The 25282-nt window shown below is 38.9% G+C and overlaps 1 pseudogene; it reads right to left on the bottom strand.

Moving 5' to 3' along the window:
• Positions 1-233: 233 nt before the first annotated feature.
• On the bottom strand, positions 234-5164 carry LOC101024166 (annotated as a pseudogene).
• Between the last annotated feature and the right edge of the window lie 20118 nt (positions 5165-25282).

Genomic DNA, 25282 nt, shown 5'->3' with positions numbered 1-25282 from the left:
AAAAATGATTTCATGTTTTTCTAAAATCTAGGTGTAAGTACATAAATTTCTGTTATAGTTTTTTCTGTATATACTTCTCTGTATTTTGAAATATTTCATGATTAACTATAAAATAAAGAGCCAATATGAAAAAGAGAGAAAGAGGAAGAGCGTAGTCCGGCCCATGAGAGAAGGCAGCTGCCATGTTTCCTACAGGAACAAATCAAGGACCCAGGACACACAATTGGAGGGGTAACAGTGTCTTCATGCAGTCCTCCAGCAGCCTCTGCTCCAGAAGCCATGCCTGTGTGTGTCCTCCTCAGTCCAGCATCACTTCCCTCAGAATCAGTGGGACTTGCAACTAGATTCTGGCGTTAGGTTTTCCCTAAGTCTTTTTTTTTAAGAGAGCAAACTTTGAAGTTTATTCAATAATTAGTCCTCATATATAAAAAAGTTTCATATTAATGAATAATACACGTCACTTCAAGGTTTTAGACAATATAAAAACTTACAGAAAAGTGTTTTTAGACCACTTTACATAGTTGGAGGAAGAAAATAAAAGGATTAAACTAAATTATGAGTTCAAATACCGTTATGATCAAAATTATGTAAAACAAAAAAATCAAAACACATTTTGCAGCAGAACCTGTAAAAGCTTTTTTGTATTCATCTTTTTGAACCATGAAATGAATGAATTTGTCTTATTTTAATAAGATTTTCAAGAAACAGAAATAATTTAATCATGAAGTATGAGCTTGAAAATGAACATATTCTATTATCAGTATCAGTTGGTGAATTAACTGTTATCCAAAAAGGTTGACAAGTTCTAACTAGTATGAACAGAATATTGAATTCATTAATGAATATATAACTATTTTGGGCACACAAATAATCCCTAGTTTTATACCCACTGCATTTCAAAATTCTTTAAACTGTGGGGCATTCGATGTATTTAATGTGGCAGAAAAAATATTAAATGATTCATTATTTTATTCTGTTCAGTCCTTTTCCCATTAAACAAGAAAACACTGACATAACCATTTTTGGTTTCACTTCCACAAGGTCAACACGTAATGCATGTATCTGGGCACTGATCTCACAAGCAACTGAAGTGGCATATCTTGAAGCTGGAAATAAAAGTATTTTTATTTGCACTTTTAAAAGTACACTTTCACCCTTTCCAAGATCTGATGACATATTCAATGTGTACCTTCTCATCAGCTGCCATAACCAATGCCAGAATAAATGTTGAATTCCCTTCATTTAGGTCCTGCCCAGCAATGCCAACGAAGGAGAATTTGGCTTTGTTCATATTCAATGCGCACCTTCTCATCAGCTGCCATAACCAACGCCAGAATAAACACTGAATTCCCTTCATTTAGGTCCTGCCCAGCAATGCCAACGAAGGAGAATTTGGCCTTATTCTTCCCAAGTTCCACTGCATGGTTAGTTATCAATGTTTATGTTCTCTCCAAGGGCAGGATAAGGGGGTTTGTTAACATGGCTCCAGTTGAATGAGACTCAGATCATATCATAGAGCTGAAAGATCGCTAAAGCATCTGCAAGGTAACTGTACAAATGATAAATGTATGCATTCATTCCCAAGGAATTCACCAGTTCTGAAATGTCCCCTCTTCTTTGCTCTCTGCCTCCAATAAGTTTATATTCATGTCATTATTATCCAACTTGTGTAGGCATGAATAGGTATTAAACAGATTAACTATGAAAGCTAAATTAAGTTTAGGATTGCCTGAAACCACATCTGCAGGAGTAACAAACTGTTTGCAGCCAAGTTGATCTACTTCTTGAAGCATATGTCCAGCACACTTCAGATCATTTTTCTTATGAAATCCTGAAGATGGACTGGAGATTCCATATTCCCAGTAACCTTTAGGGTCCATTTGTTTAAGCAGATGAAAATAGGCTCTTGAATCCTTATTGCCTTGGCTGAAGTTGTTGATGGTACACCATCCTGCCTCAGCCAGATGATAGTTCACCCATTACAGTAGTAAGTCCTTAGGAGAAAGCTACATCAGCACCTCTAGTTCCTCACCTTCATTGAGCAATGCAATCAGAGCTTCATTCCTAGAAATCTCATCAAAAAGACCAACTTAGATGATCTACCAGAGAAGTCCTAAGACCAAACGAGGTTTTCCTTCTTTGACATTCTTTGCACTGATGTTGACCCCTGTACAACCAATGGTTGAGACAGAATTTGTGTCCAGTGTATTAGTCCATTCTCATGCTGCTATAAAGAACTGCCCAAGACTGGGTAATTTATAAAGAGGTTTAATTGACTACAGTTCCACACGGCTGGGGAAGTCTCAGGAAACTTACAATTATGGTGGAAGAGGAAGCAAACACATCCTTCTTCACATGGCAGCAGGAAGGAGAAGTGCCAAGCAAAAGTGGGGAAAGACCCTTATAAAACCATCAGATCTCATTTGAACTGACTATCATAAGAACAGCATGAGGGTAACTGCTCCCGTGCTTAAATTACCTCCCACCAGATGTCTCCCACAGCAGGGGGAGATTATGCGAACTACAATTCAAGGTGAGATTGGGTGGGGACACAGAGTCAAACCATATTATTCTACCCCTGGCCCCTCCCAAATTGTATGTCCTCACATTTCAAAACACAATCATGCCCTTCCAACAGTCCCCCAAAGTCTTAACTCATTCTGGTTAACTCAGAAGTCCAAGTCCAAAATCTCATCTGAGACAAGGCAAACCCCTTCCATTTATGAGCCTGTAAAATCAAAAGCAAGTTACTTCCTTCCTAGATACAGTGGGGGTACAGGCATATTACACCTGTTTCAAATGGGAAAAATTGGCCAAAACAAAGGGGCTATAGGCCTCATACAAGTTTAAAATACAGTAGGGAAGCCAAATGTTAAAGCTCCAAAATCATCTCCTTTGACTCCATGTCTCACATCCAGGGCATGCTGATGCAAAAGATGAGATCCCACAGCCTTGGGCAGCTCTGCCCCTGTGACTTTGCAGGGCACAGTCCCCCTCCTGACTGCTTGTGTTGAGTCTCTGTGGCTTTTCCAGGCTCACAGTGCAAGCTGCCAGTGGATCTATCATTCTGAGGTCCGGAAGACAGTGGTCTTCTTCTCACAGCTCTGCTAAGCAGTGCCCCAGTGAGGACTCTGTGTAGGGGCTTCAGTCCCACATTTCCCTTTCTCACTGGCCTAGCAGAGGTTCTCCATGAAGGCCCCACCACTGCAGCAAACTTCTGCCTACACATCCGGATATTTCCACACATCCTCTGAAATCTAGGTAGAGGTTCCCAAACCTCAATTCTCGACTTCTGTGCACCCTCAGGCCCAACACCATGTGTTAGCCACCAAGGCTTAGAGTTTGCACCTTTTGAAGCCACGACCTCAGCTCTACCATGGCCTCTTTTAACCATGTCTGGGACACAGGGCACCAAGCCCTGAGACTGCACAAAGCAGCAAGGACCTGGTCCTGGCCCATGAAACCATTTTTCCTTTCTGAGGCTCTGGGCCTGTAATGAGACGGACTGCTAGGATGACCTCTGACATGCCCTGGAGACATTTTCCCCATTGTCTTGGTGATTAACATTTGGCTCCTCAGTACTTATACAAATTTCTGCAGACTGCTTGAATTTCTCCTCAGAAAATGGGTTTTTCTCTTCTATCACATTGTCAGGCTGCAAATTTTCCTAACTTTGCTTCCCTTTTAAACATAAGTTCCAATTCCAAACCATATCTTTGTGAGTATATAAAACTGAATGCTTTCAACAGCATCCAAGTCATGTTTGGACACTTTGCTGCTTAGAAATTTCCTTCGCCAGATACCCAAAATCATCTCTCTCAAGTTCAAAATTCCACAGATCTTTGAGATCTTTGGGCAAAGGAAGAAGCAAAAAGAAAAAAAAAAAAAAAGCCAGTCTCTTTACTAAAACATACTGAGAGTCACCTTTATTCCAGTTCCTAACAAGTCCCTTATCTCCATCTGAGACCATTTCAGCCTGGACTTCATTGTCCATATCACTATCAGCATTTTGGTCAAAGCCATTTAACAAGTCTCTAGGAAGTTCCAAACTTTCCCACATCTTCCTGTCTTCTGAGCCCTCCAAACTGTTCCAACCTCTGCCTGTTACCAAGTTCCAAAGTCACTTCCAAATTTTCAGGTAATTTTACAGCAGCGTCCCACTACTGAGTACCAATTTATTGTATTAGTCCATTCTCACATGGCCTTAAGGAAATGCCCAAGACTGGGTAATTTATAAAGGAAAGAGCTTTAATTGACTTGCCATTCCACAGGGCTGGGGAAGCCTCAGGAAACTTACAGTCATGGTGAATGGTGGATGGAGAAGCAAACACATCCTTCTTCACATAATGGCAGGAAGGAGAACTGCAGATCAAAAGGGGGGAAAGCCCCTTATAAAGCCATCAGATCCCCTGAGAACTCACTATCATGAGAACAACATGAGGATAACTGCCCTCATGATTAAATTACCTCCCACCAGGTCTCTCCCATGACTCTTGGGGATCATGGGAACTATAATTCATGGTGAGATTTGGGTGGGGACACAGAGCTAAATCATATCAACTAGGTTTAAACTTTCAGAAAGAGTGAAAGTGGTGAGCTTTTTATTAATGGCTGTTTCATCAGTTGTATCTGGTTCAAATAAATTGATCATTTTGCAAAGAAGGATGAGATCTGCAAGTAACTTGAAGATACTGCCATCATTGAAGTTCATGGGTATAAGATGCTTCATTTACAAGACTACAGTCAGGTTCATTCTCCAGGGCTCTGTTTACCCAGTTAACAAAAGCCCCTTTTTCCCCCTGATATGAATGTTGTGCGCCCTTACTGGAAATAGATGAAGTTCCTCTCACAGCAGTAATTATTTGCCTCATGTTCATTATTTTTCAGGATGTTTTGCTAATATCTTTCCTTTTTAATTCTTGCATCAGTGACACAAATTCTTCAAATTGATTTTGCCATGTTGGTTGTTGTCAGCAACTGCTAGAATTTTCTCATATACCTTGTAGCCTGGCATAGGAAGGCTTGCTTCATTAAACAGGTCTTGGAGTTCACAGTCGCAGACATACCCACTATTGTGAATAATCCCAATAAACACTTCTTTTACTTCTTCAAGCTCCTCCCAAGAAATGGTAGTAGTACTGTTTCCAACTTTGGACAGGAAAGACTACCTTCAGGTCTTCATATCTCTTTATCTTGTAGTTTACTAGCTGCTTTCACATTCACTATCTTGTTTAAGCATCAAACCCACAGCTGAAGAGAAGGCCTCCCTTCTCAAGGGGTCAGAAACAGAATCACAAACTTTGACTTCTCATCCATCATTCCCCTAAGTCTTAACTTTAAGTGATGTTGTCAGTTTTCCTCCTTTATGGTGACTGGATGGGCATTTTTAAAAGGAAGCTGAGAAAACCCCCATTAGCTGCTTACATCTAGGCATCATTTTAAACTGCAGTGCACAATAATGAATCAGCTTAAATAAATCCAGTCGTGCTAAGGTTCTTAAGACACTGGATTGTAATTTATCTTTTTTCTGTTCTCTAGTAGCCTATCAGTTCTTCTGGGGCAGAAAATCTTTTTTTCTTATATAGCTCTGGGTCTTCAGCATCTGGCATAGTGCTTGATATCAATCAAAGCAAACAGCTGTGTTTGAGATGTGATGAAAATTTAGACATGTAGAGAATCGAATGGTAAGAGGAATAAAATTTTAAAAAGGAAATCATAGGAAAGAATTTTGAGGAAAAACTATATCTTATAATGAAACACATCTATTGCAAATTAGGACAATTTTGACAATATATTTATTTCTGAATACAGATTATAAGATATAATTATTATTCTATGATATATGAATATACACATGTATGGCATATATAACATGATACATTTTATATTGGAAAGTTATTTCTGCTTGAAATACAACACAATGAGCACCTGTATAACCTTCATCTAGATAAAGGTTCTTTATAGCTATTTTTCCCCTATCCAGGATTCAATCGAGGGATTATGCGTTTCATTTGGTTGTCACATCCTTTTAGCCTTTGATGGAGAACATACACACGCACACACACAAACACACGCTCTTTTTTGTTCTTTGTGACAGTAGCATTTGTCCAGGCAATTTGTCTTGTATCTCAATCTTGATTTCTCTGATAGGAGACAAATCTTTACATTTAGATGCAGGTTAGGTATGGTTGGCAAAAATACTACTTAGGTGATTTTGTGTGTCTCAGAAGATGTATCATCACCAGAAGTACATAATGTCAGTTTGTTCCAGTGTTAATGATGCTAAATTTCATCAGTCAAGGTAGTGTCATCAAATCTCTCCAATAAAGTTACTGTTTTCTCTTTGTAATTAAATAACATGTAGAGTGATGTTTTGAGACTATTCTGTTAACCCAATGAATTTAGTGTCCATTGATAAATCTTCCTTGAATTATTACATATGTGTTGCAAAATAATGAAATTCTAATTATTTCACTTTCTCCACTTAAATTAGCTGATATGCTCTGTAAAGAAGAGTTTCTCCCTCCACACACTGACCTTTATTTTATAAGTGTGTAGTTACAGACTCTATTTCTGCCTTTGATGTATTTTAATCCATTACCATTATTATGGTTTTGATGCTCAGATTGTCTCACACTTAGCCAATGAGAACTCCTCCAAACTGGCTTCTGAGTCATTTTGATGTACTTCTCTCATTTGCTGAACACAGATTTGCTTTCTGACCCAACAAGATATGACAGTCTCTCCTTTTACTTTCCCTTCTCCAGACCTGTGAACAGCCTTTACTGTAAGGAACCTGCTGCCTTTTACTGAGGATGGTACTTAGATCCCATGGCCCATTGAGTTACTGTTACTAAGTATGGTCTAAATACTTCTCTAACCCATGTCTACTACCTCCACCCTACTCCATGGCAACAATCCTCAGTTGGTCTTATGACAAGAAATCTGGCTTCCTTTCAACCACTTTCTCACACTATAGTCAGTGTGATCTTGCCAAATGTAAATATGTCCCTGCCATACCATGTGCGTGTGCATGCATACATTCATGCAGTTCGTAACTGAACAACCACTGAAACAATTCAGTGGTTGCCCTTTGGGTTGTAGAATGAACACCAAGAACATTAGAATGACCAAAAAGCATGTGGGGACATGGCTTGTCCTTTTCCCACACCCTAGTTTCATCTGGCCACTTTTCCCCAGCTCTCTGTGCTTTATCAGCATTGGCCTCTTTTCCAAACGTATCATGCTTTCTCCCATCACAGGCTATTGTATGTTCTGCTCTCTGTCTAAAATGGTGCCCTCTCACCTGGTATGTCAGATTCCTGACATATTGGTTTAGTGCCTCAGCTCCCCCTCCACGCACAGCTGGAGTGGACTTTCCATATGGGTTTGACTCACTTTGCACTCACAGCTTCTTGCCCCTTTTTTACTTTCTGCCCAGGGCTTCTTGGATTCAGTGGGCAAGAGCAGGAGCACACTTCACATATAAGCATGTGTTGGGGAGTTAACTCTCCCAAGAGCACTCATTAGTCATGAGCAGAGGCTGTGGCAAATGACACAAATCAGGTCTTTTTTTTCTCCTGAGCCATTTTACCAGCACATCACGTCATCTCTCACCTCATGCCTTTGTTTCTCCCACACTACAGCATTCTGTACACCAGAGGTCACGCAAATCCTGTCTTCTCCTGTCCGTTCTCACACTTTTACATTTTTACATAATAATCAGAGCCCAGCTTTAATGTCGCTTGCCTCATTGAAGTCTTTCCTGTTACTTCCAGTGAAAATTAATCACTCATTTCTCTACAGCCATGACACAACTTCATGATTTCTATTCAAATATTATTCGATCCGACTTTCTTTTATATCAAGATATCTTGATAGGCTTGTAGCTCATTGAGGTAAGAAGCCTATTATAAGCTGAAACATGTCCTCCCAAAAATTCACGTTGAAGTCCCGACTCCCAGTACCTCAGAATGTGACTATTTGGAGACAGATTTGTACCAAGGTAATCAAGGTAAAATGAGGTCTTTACAGTGGTCCCTAAGCCAATATGACTAATGTCTTTATAAGAAGAGGAAATTTCGACACAGATGTGTACTGAGGGAAGATGATGTGAAGACAAGGCAGAAGGCAGTTATCTACAAGCCAAGGAGGGAGGCCTAGAACAGATCCTTCCCTCACAGCCCTCAGAAGAAACCAATCCTGCTGATACCTTGATCTTAGACTTCTCGCCTCCAGGACCCGTGAGAAAATAAATTTCTGTTGTTTAAGCCACCCTGTCTGTTGCACTGTGTTATGGCAGTCCCAGCCATCTAACACACTCCCTGTATTTTTTCTCAGCTAACTAGCATCTCACACAGTGAAAACATATGGCGAGCCTGCAATCAATGTTTTCTTGTGTGGATTTAATTAATCACCATGCTATAATGTATTCCTTCCCTAGTATGTAAAAACTGGCTTTAGAGTCAAAGCTGAGTTCAAATTCTACCATCTTACTAGCTGAGTGACAATAGGAAAGAAAGCAAATCTTAGGTTAAAGACAGGATTAATCATCATCTAACTCATAGGAGCATTTTAACAATTACATGAGATACTGTAAGGAGGTATTCAACATAGTACCTGAAAAGGAATAAGCACTCGATAAGTATTAACTACTGTTGCTGCCATAATGATTATATGTGTAATAAAAATATAGTGTCAGGACGGAGAAATACATAGAAGTATATTTTGGTGATCCAGTCTAGGATAGATAATTTACCATGTACTGCACATTTTCTTCAATGTCTTAGTTAAAAGTGAACTAAAAAAAACACTAAGTTCTTCAAAAGAAGAATGTCATTGTTCACTGTGTACTGAAACACTTTATGGAAATATTCGTGCCTTTTGGCTCTTACAATGAAGATTCATTACCAAAAGACATGTCTACAGGGTGAGATAGGCCCAAATGGCCAGGCAGTCTCCCAAAATGACAGGCTATTATGTTTCCGCTTCTGAAGGAGTTTCATCCATGAATAGTGCCTCTGAAAGACAAACTACCCTAGATGACATTCTTAATGGGACAGGGTTGAATTGGGAGAAAGTAAATCTAAGCACCTGAAAAATATTGTTACTTGTTACTCCTTTCTAGAAAATTGTTTTCTCACACCTGGGTCACTTTAGTGCTTGAATGCAAAATTTTACAGAGAATAAAAGCAGTGAAGTATGTGTATTAGGGTAAGAAAATTCAATCTAGAAGATGATACTATGGGATGTTATTTTTATTAAACACACACACACACACACACGCACACACAAAAAACAAATTAGGGCCCCTGATCTCTAAGACATAAGGGAAGTGTTGACCATTTCAGGTCACAGGTGAAATCACCAAACCTTACTTTAAGCAAAGAAGCAACAGAGAGGAGCCGAGGGATGAGGACGGGCCAACTGTAATCTGAGTTAATCAGGGTGAGACTCACTGGCTTCAGCCATCTCCTGAGACAAGCTGGGACTGACATTTCCAATTTAAGAAGCACTATATGATTCTGCCATCTTGGTTTGAGAAAGCAGACATTGCCAACTGGTTATCGCTTTTCCTTTATCCTCTAAGGACGCAGTGCAATGTTTCTGTGTCCCTATGGCCAAGTTTTCTTATAACTAGTCAAGAAAATGCTCTGAATTCCCTTAGAGTCATATTAAGTGGTATGCTGCTCTCACAATATCCCTAGAGGGCCTGCTCCACTTGAAATACCACAAACCAAACCTATTCTGACTCCTGGAAACAAGACATCTCCACACCTCCAGCCACTCTTCCAGTGTCCACAGCCCACAGGTACTAAATCTGCAGAGGCTCTCAAAACAAGGAGACACCCGAATACCTAAATCCTCTACCCAACTCAGCAGATAAAGCCCCAACACCTGTCAGCATGCCATATCCCAAATTATTTTACTCTCAGAATGGCTAGATCCTCTCCCCAAATGACCATAATCACTATCTTCAACTACAATAATTCACTCACCCGTCGCTATAATCTATGAGACATTTACCCCCAGATGATGTGCCATTACCTCTTCCTCCATATTTCCAATCATGTTACCCCTCTGACATTTGGGAGATTAGTAAAAAAGACGAGAGACATCCTCAGGGACTTGTCTATGGGTGAATTTATTGCCTTCTACTCATTGCATTTAGAGAACAGTACTCTGTGATTTAAAATAAATGAAATATGGCTTACGTTTTAAAAATAAACACAGCTTTACATTTGCATTGATGCTGCTTGATAAAGATGTGTGTTCATTTTCTTTTAATAACTGCATATCCTATGACTGATATCTGAGAAACTGCCGTATTACAAACACCAGGTGGGTCACAGACCTGCTGATGATATCAGAGTATAAACCAGTCAAAATCATTCCCGTTAAACTTTAGGCAATTGCAGTACTCACCACTGAGGATGATGAAACAAAAGCAGAGAAGCAAAAACCATTTATGGGAATGTTTGAATTACTGTTCGGTAAACACAGACACTTGAGAAGAGTGAACCATAAACTGAAAAGCTTGAGTATGAGTGAGTGGGTGGCAGGATAGCAAGCAGCACAAGGTTTTCATGACCTAAGAGTAGAGAGTTTGTACAGATTGTGTCTATCATCGTAAATATTTCCACAATTCATTGAGGCAATGATCTCTTTTCTGAAAAATGAACACTGATGTGTAGCTCTTTAATGCCTCCATTTGTAATGGCTATATTGTGCATTTAATTTATGGCATTTCCTTTGATCGTCATTTAAAAATCATTTACTAAATTAAAAATTCAATTCCTCAGTTATGGCAGTTATTTTTTGCTCTTCCACTTTTCATCCCCAGCCCATCTCTGATCCCAACTACAGTAGGAGTGGACTGGTCTATGCAAAATGCCAACATCCCATCTTAAGCTTGTGCATTTTTGTCTCTGCTTTTCTACATTAAGGCCTTTTTCCATGACCAAGGAACTTGCTTAATCCTACAAAAGCACAGCCTAGGAGCGTGAGGGAGTTAAAGGTACAGAGACACACTCAATCAGCAGGGATAGGAACCGGCAGATAAATGCCCCAACCCCTAGTCTTTTAGACAAACAGTCCTAATAGGCATTCTGTGTGCTTCACAGAGGATCTTGCAAAACTGCACCACCAAGACTGCAATTCTAATGACACATCCTAATATTGGCTTCTTCTCTTTCCCTATCTCATTCTAAGCTTCTTCACTACTGGTTCCTGGGTTCCCCTCCTAATAATAGCATATGCTCCCAGCTTCCCAACTTCTAATCCTATGCTCTGCTTTCAGGGGAGCCCAAAGACAGAAATATCTTAAAATCTAGAGGTATTTAGATAGCAGAAACCAGGAATGAAGAAAGAATCCAGAAGCAGAAATTGGGACATGAAGGCAGTAAAAGCAACTTGGAAAATATTACCATCTAATCATTAAACAATATCCACTTAGTGTTTACTGAGTGCCACACGTGTTCCAACTACTAGAGACACTGCTCCAGGAACTGGCTGGTAAAATGATTCATTTACTGAGTTAATTTTTGTAAAGCACTTAGGACTGTGTCTAATACATATTAAGTGCTATATGTATACTAAATAAGTAGAAAACAGATAAATATATAAAACCCTAAGTGTCTAAGTATATCCCAAAGTTTAAGCCACCTCTCAGCTTTTCAACAAACCCCTGATATATTTTAATTAAACGTTTTTATTTTTAGATAATTATAGATTCAGTGAGGAGGTTGGTTAATGGGTACAAACATGCAGTTAGCTAGAAGGAAGTTCTAGTGTCTGATAACAAAGTAGGATGATATGGTCAACAACAATTTATGGTATATTTGAAAATAGCTGGAAGAGATTTGAAATGTTCAAAATACAAAGAAATGATGACTTTGAGGTGATGGATATCTTAAATACCCAGATTTGATGATTACGCATTGCATGCATGTATCAAAATATCACCTGTACCCTATAAATATGTACATTTATTAGGTATCAGTAAAGAAGACAAATAATAACAGACAGTTCCCGTGTACCCTTTACCTAATATGTGTACTTTACCAGGGTAGCTTAATTTTAATTCTACTGCTAATCAAGATCACTCAAATCAAATTTTCTGGTACATTTTTTTTTTTGGGGGGGGGGGAAGGTGTTGAAATTTAGGATCCAATGATTTTTTAATGGAGGTGAAATTCACATAACATAAAATTAACCATTTAATGCTCATCAGTGATAGGCTTTATAAAGAAAATGTGGTACATACACACAAGGGAATACTATGCAGCCATGGAAAAGAACAAGATCATGTCCTTTACAGAGACATAGATGGAGTTAGAAGCTGTCATCCTTAGCAAATTAACACAGGAACAGAAAATCAGTGAGAACACATGGACACATGGTGGGGAGCAACACACACTGAGGCCTGTTGAGGCAGAGTGGACACAGAGAGGGAGAGAATCAGGAAGAATAGCTAATGGATGCTGGGCTTAATACCTGGGTGATGGGATAATCAGTGCAGCATACCACCATGGCACACATTTACCTACGTAACAAACCTGCACATCCTGCACATGTACCCCAGAACTTAAAAGTTGAAGAAAAAAAATTAGTCACTTAAATGTACACAGTTTCTGTTAATCTATGAATAGGTCATACATTCTTGTTTCCTTACATACTTCATAATTTTTGCTGAAAACTGGACATATTTAATATAATATGGTAGCTCTGGAAATCAGATTCTTCCCCCTTATCATTGTTTTTTATTCTGTTTCAGCTTGCTGTGGATTGTAGTGGTTTGTTTACTTTTCTAAACTATTTTTGTAAAGTCTGTATTTTGGGAGTGTATGCTCTGAGTTCTTTGTTCCTTTAGCTTGTGGTTAGCTAGTGTTGACAGACATTGCTTTCAATGCCTGGAGCCAAGAACAGAAAAAAACAAACTTTCCCAGTCTTTGCAAACTGTCTTGAGATTGAGGAGCTCTTTCAATACTTAGGCTGTTTACAACTCTGTGTTAACCTGAACTTTGTGCTTGTACTGAGCCTAAAGGTCAGCCAAAGGTGAAAACTCTGGGTCTTCTCTGGTCCTTTCCTAGCATGCATCCTGTCCTGGGCATACATGTGGCATTCTAAATTTCCCAGTATAGGTAGGCACCTTTCAATTCCCTGATTTACCAAAGAAACTCTCCCTCTGGCTTTTCATCCCAGGCTGTTAACTGTAATCTTTTGTCCCAGGCAGCAGTTGTTCATTTGCCTTACAATGTTTTCAAGGAATGCCCTTTGCATAGCCACTTCTTTACTCTGAGAGAGTGATATCTATTGATTTTGACTTTTTAATAATCACCATTCTTGCAGGAGTAAGCTGGTATCTCATTATGGTTTTTATCTGCATTTCCTCAATAATTAGTGATGTTGAACATTTTTTTCATATGATTCTTGGCCATTTGTATATCTTTTGAGAAATGTCTATTCATGTAACTTGTCCACTTTTGATGTGATTTTTTTTTTCTTGAGTTCCTTGTAGATTCTGGATACTAGTTGATATGGTTTGGCTGTGTCCCCACCCAAATCTTATCTTGAATTGTAGCTCCCATAATTCCCACATGTCATGGGAGGGATGGCTGGGAGGTAATTCAATCATGGGGGCAGGTCTTTCCCATGCTGTTCTTGTGATAGTGAATAAGTCTCATGAGATCTGATTGTTTTAAAAAGGGGAATTTCCATGCACAAGTTCTCTCATCTTGGCTGCTGCTATCCATGTAAGACATGACTTTGTTCCGCCTTGCCTTCCGTAATGATTGTGAGGCCTCCCCAGGCATGCGGAACTGTGAGTCTATTAAACCTCTAGCGTTTATAAATTACCCAGTCTTCAGTATGTCTTTATTAGCAGTGTGAAAACAGATTAATACAGTATGGTACTAGTATAGTGGTGCACTGCTGAACAGATATCTGAAAATGTGGAAGCAACTTTGGAATTAGGTAACAGGCAGAGGTTGGAACAGTTTGAAGGCCTCAGAAGAAGATAGAAAAAAGTGGGGAAGTTTGGAACTTCCTAGAGACTTGTTGGATGACTTTGACCAACATGCTGATAATGAAATAGACAATGAAATTCAGGCTTAGGTGGTCTCAGATGGACATGAGGAACTTGTTAGAAACTGGAGAAGGTGACTCTTGCTATGTTTTAGCAAAGAGACTGGTGGCATTTTGCCCCTGCCCTAGAGATTTGCAGAACTTTGAACTTGAGAAAGATAATTTAGGATATCCGGCAGAAGAAATTTCTAAGCAACAAAGCATTCAACAGGTGACTTGGGTGATGTTAAAGACATTCAGTTTTAAAAGGGAAACCGAGCACAAAAGTTCAGAAAATTTGCAGCCTGACAATGTGATAGAAAAGAAAATCCCATTTTCTGAGGAGAAATTCAAGCCTGCTGCAGAAATTTGCATAAATAACAAGGAGCTGAATGTTAAACACCGAGACAATGGGGAAAATATTTCTAGGGCATATCAGAGACCTTAGTGGCAGCCCCTCTCATCATAGGCCTGGAGGCCTAGGAGGAAAAAATGGTTTTGTGGGCCAGGCCCAAGGCCCCCCTACTGTGTGCAGCCTAGGGACTTGGTGTCCAACATCCCAGCCACTCTAGCCATGGCTGAAAGGAGCCAAGGTAAAGCTCAGGCAATGGCTTCAGAGAATGCAAGCCCCAACCCTTGGCAGCTTCCACATGGTGTTGGGTCTGTAGGTACACAGAAGTCAAGAATTGAGGATTGGGAACCTCTGCCTGGATTTCAGAGGATGTATGGAAACATCCAGATGAGCAAGCAGAAGTTTGCTGTGGGAATAGTGCCCTAATGAAGAACCCCTGCTAGAGCAGTGCAGAAGGGAAATGTGGGATTAAAGCCCCCACACAGAGTCCCCACTGGGGCACTGCCTAGTGGAGGTGTGAGAAGAGGGCCACTGTCCTCCAGACCCCAGAATGGTAGATCCACTGGCAGCTTGCACTGTGTGCCTGGAAGAGCCCCAGACACTCAACACCAGCCCATGAAAGCAGCTGGGAGGGAGGCTGTACCCTGCAAAGTCACAGGGTTGGAGCTGCCCGAGACCATGGGAACCCACCTCTTGCATCAGCATGACCTGGATGTGAGACATGGAGTCAAAGAGATTATTTTGGAGCTTTAAGATTTGACTGTCCCACTGAATTTCAGATTTACATGGGCCTTTAACCCCTTTGTTTTGGCCAATTTCTCCGATTTGGAATGGGTGTATTTATCCAATGCCTGTATGCCCACTGTATCTAGAAGGTAACTAACTTGCTTTTGATTTTACAGGTTCATAGGCAGAAGGGACTTGTCTTGTCTCAGGTAAGATTTTGGACTGGGGACTTTTGAGTTAATGCTGAAATGAATTAAGACTTTGGGGGACTGTTGGGAAGGCATAATTAGTTTTGAAATGTGAGGACATGAGATTTGGGAGGGGCCAGGGTTGGAATGATATAGTTTGGCTCTGTCCTAACCAAAGCTCATCTTGAATTCCCACATGTTGTGGGAGGGACCTGGTGGGAGGTAACTGAATCACGGGGGCAGGTCTTTGCCATGCTGTTTTTGTGATAGTGAATAAGTATCACAAGATCTGATGGTTTCATAAATGGGAGTTCCCCTACACAAGTCCTATTCTCTTGCCTGCCGCCATCCATGTAAGACTTGACTTTGCTTCTCCTTGCCTTCTTTTGTGATTGCAAGACCTCCCCAGACATGTGGAACTGTAAGTCCATTAAACTTCTATCCTTTATAAATTATCATCTCAGGTATGCCTTTATTAACAGTGCGAAAACAGAGTAATGCACTAGTCCTTTGTCAGATGAATAGTTTCTTCCATTCTGTGAGTTGTCTGCTTACTCTGATAATTATTTCTTTTGCTGTGCAGAAGCTTTTTAATTTAATTAGTTCTCATTTATTTATTTTTATTTTTGTTCCATTTGCTTTGGGGGTTTTAATCATGAATTATTTGCCTAGGCCAAAGGCCAAAGTTATCTTCTGAATATTTTATGGTTTCTGGTCTTTGATCCACCTTGAGTTGATTTTTGTACAAGATGAGAGATGGGGATCCCGTTTCATTCTTCTACACGTGGCTAGTTTTCCCAGCACCATTTATTAATGGGTACCATTTCCCCAATTTATGTTTCTGTATGCTTTGTCAAAGAACAGTTGGCTGCATGTATATTGCTTTATTTCTGGGTTCTCTATGCTGTTCCATTGGTCTATGTGCCTACTTTTATACCAGTACCAAGCGGTTTTGGTAACTATGGCCTTGTAGTATAATTTGAAGTCTGGTAATGTGATGCCTCCAGGTTTTGTTTTTTTGTTTTTTTGTTTTTTTATTTTTTTAAACTTAGGATTGCTTTGGCTGTTAGGGCTCTTTTTTGATTACATATAATTTTTAGAATTGTTTTTTCTAATTCTGTGAAAAATGTGTTGGTATTTTGATAGTAATTGCATTGAATTTGTAGATTGCTTTGGAAAGTTTGGTCATTTTCACAATATTGATTCTTCTAATCCATTAGCATGGGATGTGTTTCCATTTGTTTGTATCTTCTATGATTTTTTTCCACCCATGTTTGGTAATTCTCCTTGTAGAGATCTTCCACCTTCTTGTTTAGGTATGTTCCTAGGACTTTTTTTTTGGCAGCTGTTGTAAAAGGGATTGAGTTCATGATATGATTCTCAGCTTGGCTGATGTTAGTATATAGCAGTGCTACTGATTTGTGTACATTGATTTTGTAACCCGAGATTTTACTGAATTTGTTTATCAAATCTAGGAGTCTTTTGGAGGAGTCTTTAGGGTCTTCTAGGTATATGATTATATCATCAGCAAACACCAACAGTTCCATTTCCTCTTTTTAAAATTTGGATACCTTTATTTATTTCTTTTGCCTGATTGCTCTGGATAGGACTTCCAGTACTATGTTGAATAGAAGTGGTGAAAGTGGTCATCCTTGTCTTGTTCCAGTTCTCAGGGGGAATGCTTTCAACTTTTCTCCATTCAGTATGATGTTGGCTGTGGGTTTCTCATATACAGCTTTTCTTACTTTGGGGTAAGTCCCTTCTATGCCTACTTTGTTTAGGGTTTTTATCATAAAGGAATGCTAGATTTTATTGAATGCTTTTTCTGCATCTATTCAGATGATCATATGGTTGTTTTTAATTCTGTTTATGTGATGTATCGCATTTATTGACTTGCATATGTTAAACTATCCCTGCATCCCTGGGTTGAAACCCACTTGATCATGGGGTATTATCTTTGTGATATACTGTTGGATTACATTAGCTAGTATTTTGTCAAGGATTTCTGTATCTTTGTTCATCAGGAATATTGGTCTGTACTTTTCTTTCTTTGTTGCATCTTTTCCTGGTTTTGTTATCAGGATGATAGTGGCCTTGTAGAATGATTTACAAAGAATTTCCTTTTTTTCAGTCTTCTGGAATGGTTTCAGTAGAACTGATACCAATTCTTCCTTGAATGTCTGGTGGAATTCAGCTGTGAATCCATCAGGCCCTGGACTTTTTGTTATTGTTGACATTTTTTTAAATTACTGATTTAATCTTGCTGCTTGTTACTGGTCTGTTCAGGGTTTCTATTTCTTCCCGATTTAATCTAGGGGGGTGGTATGTCTCCAGGAATTTATCCATTTCCTCTAGGTTTTCTGGTTTGTATATAATATATATAGGTGTTCATGGTAGTCTTAAATAACTGACCTTTTGTATTTCTGTGGTTGTCGGTTATAATGTCTCCAGTTTCATTTCTAAATGAACTTATTTGTATCCTCTCTCTTCTTTTCTTGGCTAATATAGCTAATGGCCTGTCAGTTTTGTTTATCTTTTTAAATAACCACTTTTTTGTTTCATTATTTATGAAATCTTTTGCATTATTCATTTGTATTAATTTCATTTAGTTCTGCTCTAATCTTTGTTATTTCTTTTCTTCTGCTACCTTTGGGTTCGGTTTGTTCTTGTTTCCCTGGTTCCTTGAGAAGTAACAGTAGCTTGTCAATTTGTGATCTTTCAGACTTTTTTTTAAGTTCAGGGGTGCCAGTGCAGGTTTGTTACATAAGTAAACTTGTGTCATGGGGGTTTGTTGTACAAATTATTTCATCACCCAGGAATTAAGCCTGGTATCCATTAGTTGTTTCTCTTGATCCTCTCCATTCTCCCGCCCTCCATTCTCCAAAAGGTCCCAGTGGGTGTTGTTCCCTCCAATGTGTCCATGTATTCTCACCATTTAGCTCCCACTTAAAAGCGGAACCATGCAGTATTTAGTTTTCTGTTCCTGTGTTACTTTGCTAAGGTTAATGGCCTCCATCTCCACCCACATCCCTGCAAAGGACATGATCTCATTCCTTTGTTGGCTGCATGGCATTCTATGGTATATACATTTTTTTTATCCAGTCTATCATTGATGGGCATTTGAATTGATTCCATATCTTAACTATTGTGAAAAATGCTGCAATGAACACACACATGCATGTTTGCTTGTAATAGAATGATTTATATTCCTTTGGGTATATACTCAGTAATGGCATTGCTGGGTCAGATGGTATTTCTGGTTCTAGGTCCTTGAGGAATTGCCACACTGTCTTCCACAATGGTTGAACTAATTTCCATTCCCACCAACAGTGTAAAAGTGTTCCTATTTCTCCTCAGCCTTGCCAGCCCCTGTTGTTACTTGACTTTTTAATAATCGCCATTCTGACTGGTGTGAGATGGTATCTCATCGTGGTTTTGATTTTCATTTTTCTAATGATCATGTGATTGTTGGCTGCACGTATGTCTTCTTTTGAAAAGTATCTGTTCATGTCCTTTGCCCACTTTTTAACTTTTATTTTTTTTAAGTTTGTTTAAGTTCCTTAAAAATGATGGATGCTAGATCTTTGTTGGATGCATAGTTTGCCAGAATTTTCTCCCATTCTGTAGGTTGTCTGTTTACTTCTGTTAATAGTTTTTTTGTTGTTGTTGTGCAAAGCTCTTTAGTTTAATTAGATCCCATTTGTCAATTTTTGCTTTTGTTGTCTCCATCATGAAATCTTTGCCGGTTCCTATGTCCTGAATGGTATTGCCTGGGTTGTCTTCCAGGGTTTTTATAGTTTTGGATTTTACATTTAAGTCTTTAATACATCTTAAGTTAATTTTTACATATGGTGTAAAGAATGAAGACCAGTTTCAATCTTCTGCATATGGCTAGCCAGTTATCCCAGCAACATTTATTAAATAGGGAGCCTTTCCACATTGTTTGTTGTCAGGTTTGTCAAAGATCAGATAGCTGTAGGTCTGTGGTCTTATTTCTGGGTTCTCTATTCTGTTCTATTGTTCTATATATCCATTCTTGTACCAGTACCCTGTTGTTTTGGTTACTGCAACCTTGTAGTATAGTTTGAAGTCGGGTAGTGTGATGCCTCCAGCTCTGTTCTTTTTGTTTATGATTGCCTTGTCTATTCAGGCTCTTTTTTGGTTCCACACAGATTTTTAGTTTTCTCTAATTCAGTGTATGGCCACTTTAATGATATTGAGTCTTCCTATCCACGAGCATGGAATGTTTTTTTTTTTGTTTGTTTCTTTTTTTTTTTTTTTTTTTGAGACACAGTCTCACTCTGTTGCCTAGGCTGGAGAGCAGTGGCACCATCTCCTGGCTCATTGCAACCTCTGCCTCCTGGATTCAAGCAATTCTTCTGCCTCAGGCTCCCAAGTAGCTTGGATTATAGGTGTGCACCACCACCCCTGGCTAATTTTTGTACTTTCAGCAGAGATGGGGTTTCGCCATGTTGGCCAGGCTGGTCTCAAACTTCTGACCTCAGGTAATCAGCCCACCTTGGCCTCCCAAAGTGCTGGGATTACAGGCATGAGCCACCATGCCCAGCCCATCTCCGATTTCTTTGAGCAGTGGTGTGTAGTTCTCCTTGTAGAGATCTTTCACTTCCCTAGTTAGCTGTATTCCCAGGCATTTTAATCTTTTTGTGGCAATTGTGAATAGGAGTTTGTTCCTGATTTTGCTCTCGGTTTGACTCTCATTGGTGTATAGAAATGCATAAATTTTGCACAATGATTTTGTATCCTTTCTTTCTTTCTCTTGCTTTGTTGTCCTGGCCAGAACTTCCAACACTATGTTGAATAGGAGTGATAAGAGAGGGCATCCTAATCTTGTGCTGGTTTTCAAGAAGAATGCTTCCAGCTTTTGCCCATTTAGTATAATATCAGCTGTGCATTTGTCATAGATGGCTCTTATTATTTTGAGGTATGTTCCTTTAATACCTAATTTATTGAGAGTCTTTAATATGAATGGATGTTGAAATTATCAAAAGCCTTTTCTGCATTTATTGAGATAATATGGTTTATGTCTTTAGTTCTGTTTATGTGATGAATCACATTTATTGATTTGATTATGATGAATCAACTTTGCATCCTGGGGATGAAGCCTACTTGATCGTGGTGGTTAAGCTTTTTGATGTGCTGCTGCTGAATTCAGTTTGCCAGTATTTTGTTGAGAATTTTTACATCAATGTTTATCAAGGATATTGGCCTTTTTTTGTTGGACCTCTGCAAGGGTTTGGTATCAGGATAATGCTGGCCTCATAGAATGAGTTAGGGAGGAGTCTCTCATCAATTTTTAGGAATAATTTCAGTAGAAATTGTACCAGTTTTTTTTGTACATCTGTTAGAATCTAGTTGTGTAGTTGTGAATTTCTCTGGTCATGGGCTTTTTTTTTTTTTTTTTTTTTTTTTTTGGTTGGTAGGCTATTTATTAATGCCTCAGTTTCAGAACTCATTCATTATTGGCTTTCAGACTTTTTATGTAGGCATTTAGTGCTATAAATTTAGTGCTAAGTCCTCTTAGCACTGCTTTGGCTGTATCCCAGAGATTTTGATAACTTGTGTCACAATTATCATTCATTTAAAATTTTTTTTTAAATTTCCATCTTGATTTCATTGTAAATCCAAAAATCACTTAGGAGCAGATTATTTCATTTCAGTGTATTTGTAGAGTTTTAAGGGTTCCTTGTGGAACTGATTTCTAGTTTTATACCACTGTGGTCTGAGAAGATAGTTGATATAATTTTAATTCTTTTAAATGTATTGAGACTTGTTTTGTGGCCTATCATATGGCCTATCTTGGATAATGTTTCATGTGCTAAGGAGAAGAATGTATATTCTGCAGTTCTTAGGTAAAATGTTGATTAAATATCTGTTATGTCGATTTGTTCTAGATCGCAGTTTAAGTCCATTGTTTCTTTGTTGACTTTCCATCTCAGTGGTCTGTCTAGTGCTGTCAGTAGACTGTTAAAGTCCTCTACTACTATTGTGTTGCTGTTTATCTCATTTCTAAGGTCTAGTAGTAATTGTTTTATGAATCTTGGAGCTCCAGTGTTAAGTACATATAATTAAGATAATACCTTCATATTGGACTGATCATTTTGTTGTTATATTATGACCAAATCTTTGTCTTCTTTTACTGCTGTTGCTTTTAAGTCTGTTTTATCTGATATAAGAATAGCTACTTCTGCTCACTTTTGGTTTTTGTTTGTAACAGACATTAGCATTACTTGTGAAAAATGGTACAAGCTTGAGCAAAAGCAATTTTCATGGAATGAATATGCATCTCTTTTACACTATTCTCTTAATATATAAGGTGGCTTCAATTTCAGGGTCAAAATCTCACCACTTTTTTGGAAAAATACCCACAAGCAGGGCTTTGGATGAGGTGAAAAGATGCTTTCCATATCTTAATCTGAGAGGAAATTTTTCAACTGCCCTTTTTTGAAGCCAAGGGTGAAAGCATCAGGTCCTGTTGTAAATTCCATGTTCCCCATCTCACCATTTACCAACTCAATCCTTCTACTTATCTTTCTAGAATCCAGATCCCAGTCAAGATCAGCTGTCTTAATGAAGTGTGAGAAACACTTCAGTCTACACTCATATTTCTTCTCTCAGTGTCTAGAGGATTTACTTCTAAGGTTAATTTTGTTTTTAGTAAAATAACAAACACTTAAAACTCTTAAGTGAAAGCACATTAGTACTCTTTAAAGATTGAATGTCCTTGCAGGCAAAAACACTATTTAAACATTTTACTTTTGTTCTTTGAGCTAGACACAATGGATGCATTGCCAAAACATACTGACATCGTCTTCCTCATCTGAGAGGTCCACAGAGCACTGCCTCAGTGATGAGTTTACATAATTCTTAATATTTTTCCAACATTCATTACTTCCTAAAAATAAATACCAAAAGGATGAGTATTGAATTAAAGCAAAATGCATTTTTTCCCCAAATAGACAAGTTCATACTACATATCTAATTTTTTTCCTTCATTCTAACCAATTAAAAACTCCAAGCATCTTAGACTTACATACCTGGATCTGAGAAACAATATATTTTCCAATTTTCCTTTGAATCACTGAAATAGTTCCAAAATATGTAAGAAAATGCACAAACAACAGTTAGAAAAACACATGTACCAAGAAAATGTTATTTTGGGAAAACTATCAAGCATCACAAATATCTTTTGGGTTTTCATTTGCTCATGAGTCATGCATGACTAATAACCTGTCAAACTGTCCTGAGAAAAATGTTGGGGATAATAGTGATGCAGAGGTAGCAATATTCCCCAGTATGCAGGTGGTGCTGGCCAAGGGGATAGATCTGCACAATGCACATGAAAAGAAAATATGAGATATGAGGAAAATGTATTCACTTTAAAAAGCCACATTGGCTTTTTAACAAGCAGCAGCAATTAGTACATCTTCAAGGCAAGAGTGAAGGAGGTAATAAAATGCTATTTTTGGAGTTCCTTAGCTTATTATCAAGGGCTTCCCAATCCAAAGAGATGAGGATGTATTATGTAAATTAATAAAGTAATTTACATTTTGGGGAATAGAATCGAAATCCTCATCATGCTATGCCTTGTAAAGAAATTCCTGTGTGCTCATAAATTTTTTCACTTTTTTTCTTGTTAGAGACAGAGTCTTGCTCTGTCACCCAGCCTAGAGTGCAGTGGCACAATCTTAGCTCACTGTAACCTCAAATTCTTAGGCTCAAGCAATCCTCTCGCCTCAGCTTCCAGAGTAGCTGGGACTACAGCCACATGCCACCACATCTGGCTAATTTTTTTAAATAAATTTTTGTGGAGATGGGCTCTCACTATGTTGCCCAGGCTAGCCTCAAACTTCTGGTCTCAAGAAATCCTCCCACCCCAACCTCCAAAGTGCTGGGATTACAGGCGTGAGCCACTGAGCCTGGCCCACATTATTTTTTTAATCTGACAGCTTGAATTTACAAGAAAAACACTATTCATGTTTTTATGTAACGAAGGATCCTCAAAATAATGTTCTCCCCCTGAGAACATATACAGAGACTTAAAATATCACCCAGAAAAACTGAGCCAATGAGAAGAATGAAATGATTAGCTGATATTATGGGTTATTTGAGTTGTTTCCTGATTTTTCAAACAAAGATTTGTAATTTTTTCATCTTCTTTATACTCTTTGTTAATACGGGTTCTTCAGTAGGCCGTTAGTAGTTTCAATTATTTGTGTTATTTATGCTTAAAGCGTAGCTTAAAAATGGCCTACAGTTTTAAGTGACACTAAAATTAAACTGAGCCAATCATCTTTTCCATAAAATTGTTTTACCTAAGATCCGTGAAGATCCCCAGTTTTCAAGTAAAAGGGTTTTTTCTTTTTTTTTTAAACGGAGTCTCGCTCTGTTGCCCTGGCTGGAGTGCAGTGGCGCCATCTTGGCTCACTGCAAGCTCCGCCTCCCGGGTTCACAGCATTCTCCTGCCTCAGCCTCCGGAGTAGCTGGGACAACAGGCGCCCGCCACCATGCCCGGATAATTTTTTGTATTTTTGGTAGAGACACGGTTTCACCGTGTTAGCCAGGATGGTCTCGATCTCCTGACCTTGTGATCCGCCTGCGTCGGCCTCCCAAAGTGCTGGGATTACAGGCGTGAACCGCCGCGCCCGGCCAAAGGGCTTTCAATCACAGTCATGCAGATGGTATTAACAGTCAAAATGGTTTTCTTTCTAAGCTTCTACAGCAATGTTCTCTGCCAATTCTCTAACAGCTTCTGCTCCGGCCTCCTTCCAATTATCTTCAGAGGTTCCTCTTCTTCCACCTGTCCATTTATGTTATTGTCCACTCCATTTCAAATGGAGTTAGAACTTTTTAAAAACTGTATGTGGAGGAAAAAGTGCTAGAAGGATCCATACAAAAGCATTTTAATAATGGTTATGTTTAGATATATAAGTAATTTTTTCTGTCTTTTCCTATCTCAAATTTTCTTTACTGAAAAAATAACTACGATGAAAAGTTTTAAGAAAAAAAAAGCATGGAATTTCCCAAAGTTCTACGCTTAATGCTTTTTCACATCTTACTAGTTTATACACTCCTTGAGCACTCTTCTCCTCTGGTGTCAAATCTGCACCAATAAATTCTGAGTCTACGACAGTTTGTCTCTCTCTTTCCAAAAAGTATGTTCAGAAGTTGAACGTCTTTGCAGCAACATGGAGGAGCCTGGAGGATGTATTAGTCAGGGTTCCCTAGAGGAACAGAACTAATAGGATAGATGTATATATGAAGGGGAGTTTATTAAGGAGTACTGACTCACACAATCACAACGTGAAGTCCCACAATAGGCCATCTTCAAGTTGAGGAACAAGGAAGTTAGTAGGAGATTAGTCTGAGTCCGAAAACCTCAAAGTAGGGAAGCGAGCAGTGCAGCTTTCAGTCTGTGCCCAAAGGCCCAAGAGCCCCTCGCAAACCACTGGTATAAGGCCAAAAGTCCAAAAGCTGAAGAACTTGGAGTTTAAGGGCAGCACAGGAGAAAGATGAAGGCCAGAAGACTCAGCAAGTCTGCACTTTCCAACTTCTCCTGCCTGCTTTATTCTATCCCCATTGGCAACTGATTAGATGGTGCCCACCCACATTAAGGATGGATCTGCCTCTCCCACTCCACTAACATGAATGTTAATCTCCTCTGGCAACACCCTCACAGACACACCAAGGAACAACACTTTGCATCCTTCAATCCAATCAAGCTGACACTCAATATTAACCATTACTGAGAACATTATGTTAAGTGAAATAAGCCAGGCACAGAAAGACAAATACCAAATGTTCTCACTCATGTGGAAATAAAAAATTATATCAGAAGCCAGTAGAATAATGCTTGGTGGGGAGCTGGGAGGGAGGAGGGGAAAGGGGTGGTTAATGGATGCAAAAGTACAGCTAGATAAAAAGAATAAGTTCT

The sequence above is a fragment of the Papio anubis genome, chromosome 12 (assembly GCF_008728515.1).
Source record: "Papio anubis isolate 15944 chromosome 12, Panubis1.0, whole genome shotgun sequence".
Taxonomy (NCBI): Eukaryota; Metazoa; Chordata; class Mammalia; order Primates; family Cercopithecidae; genus Papio; species Papio anubis.
This window is presented reverse-complemented; position numbering and strand designations above follow the sequence as displayed.